We start from the raw sequence: 723 nt of genomic DNA, 5'->3' as shown, positions 1-723 counted from the left end.
TAAAAACTATATGAAAACAATGCCAAAAAGCGTATAAATTATCCGCTCATCAGTACTGCTTGGTGCATTTTGCATCCCAGACAAACTTTGAGAAATCATATTGACTTGTTGAGTCAATATTTTATTCTGAGCCAATATGGCATTCAGAGTGTCAATCTCAAGAACTCCTTTCTTCTGACTAGTCCCATTGTTCACAGGATTTCTTTCAGAAGTGTACATGAATTGGTTATTTGCAACCATTTCAATCAGTTCTTGAGCTTCAGTAGGCGTCTTCTTCAGATGAAGAGATCCTCCAGAAGAGCTATCCAAGGACATCTTGGACAGTTCAGAGAGACCATCATAGAAAATACCTATGATGCTCCATTCAGAAAGCATATCAGTGGGACACTTTCTGATCAATTGTTTGTATCTTTCCCAAGCTTCATAGAGGGATTCTCCTTCCTTCTGTCTGAAGGTTTGGACTTCCACTCTAAGCTTACTCAATTTTTGAGGTGGAAAGAACTTTGCCAAGAAGGCATTGACTAGCTTTTCCCAAGAGTCCAGGCTTTCTTTAGGTTGAGAGTCCAACCATGTTCTAGCTCTGTCTCTTACAGCAAAAGGGAATAACATCAGTCTGTAGACCTCAGGGTCAACCCCATTAGTCTTGACTGTGTCACAGATTTGCAAGAACTCAGCTAAAAACTGATGAGGATCTTCCAGTGGAAGTCCATGGAACTTGCAATT

General features: G+C 40.2%; 1 non-coding gene across 1 annotated transcript; it reads left to right on the top strand.

Moving 5' to 3' along the window:
* Window positions 1–369: 369 nt before the first annotated feature.
* LOC112764862 (small nucleolar RNA R71) lies at window positions 370–477 on the top strand. The gene has a single exon (XR_003183376.1). It is a non-coding gene; the product is annotated as a small nucleolar RNA R71 (small nucleolar RNA).
* The last annotated feature ends 246 nt before the right edge of the window (window positions 478–723 follow it).

This window comes from Arachis hypogaea, chromosome 2 (genome assembly GCF_003086295.3).
Source record: "Arachis hypogaea cultivar Tifrunner chromosome 2, arahy.Tifrunner.gnm2.J5K5, whole genome shotgun sequence".
Lineage (NCBI taxonomy): Eukaryota > Viridiplantae > Streptophyta > Magnoliopsida > Fabales > Fabaceae > Arachis > Arachis hypogaea.
The sequence above is the reverse complement of the archived record's forward strand: the minus strand, read 5'-3'. Positions and strand labels throughout refer to the sequence as shown.